We start from the raw sequence: 861 nt of genomic DNA, 5'->3' as shown, positions 1-861 counted from the left end.
CAACAACGAGAATAATTATGCTCGATCAGTTCATGGTGAAAAAAACTCCTGCCGGGTTTGAGGATCTTGAGAGAGAAGCTTAAAAGCGGAAAACAGAAAACGGAGGAAGTTTAGCTCCGCTATAATATATTGACAGCAGGCTCTCCACCTGGTGGCATTCTGTTTCTTCACTGGTTCCTTACAGGAGCGATCATCTGCGCACGATCCAGAGCCATCGCCTAAAGCGTCTAATAACGTCATCAAGCTCCGCGGATACCAGAAGAAAGATATCGTTAACCAACTGCCGGGTGAAAGTTGTCTGTGACAAAGTTCGGTTACCGTGAGAACGGATACCAAAACGCTCGCCCCAAAACACAGTCACCCGGGGGCAAATCCGTCGACCTCGGAACGGTCGCCACCTGGTATTCCTAAACGTAGCCTCTGTAAAACGGTGCCAAAACCTAACCTTAGGCCCTATTCCTAAACGTAACCTCAGTAAACTATGCCAAAACCTAACCTTATTCCTAAACGTAACCTCAGTAAACTATGCCAAAACCTAACCTTATTCCGGCTAAACTTATCCTGAGTAAATAAATACAAGAACACAAGAACCGCTGGGGGCGAGCGGTCCGCGAAAATAAATGGGGGTGAGCGTGTTTTGGGGCGAGTCTTCCGGAGCTTCAACCTGTGGCTGCACACACATACACATGATACACACACACACACACACACACACACACACACACACACACACACACACACACACACACACACACACACACACACACACACACAGTTGTGCTGTTATGTCTACTCTCCTCCCCAGAGCGCACCTTACAGGCGCTTTCATTTAACTGAGACAATGTGTTTCCATTTGCAAAT

The sequence above is a fragment of the Gymnoscopelus microlampas genome, assembly GCF_963454915.1.
Source record: "Gymnoscopelus microlampas genome assembly, chromosome: 16".
In the NCBI taxonomy this organism is placed as follows: Eukaryota; Metazoa; Chordata; class Actinopteri; order Myctophiformes; family Myctophidae; genus Gymnoscopelus; species Gymnoscopelus microlampas.
The sequence above is the reverse complement of the archived record's forward strand: the minus strand, read 5'-3'. Positions refer to the sequence as shown.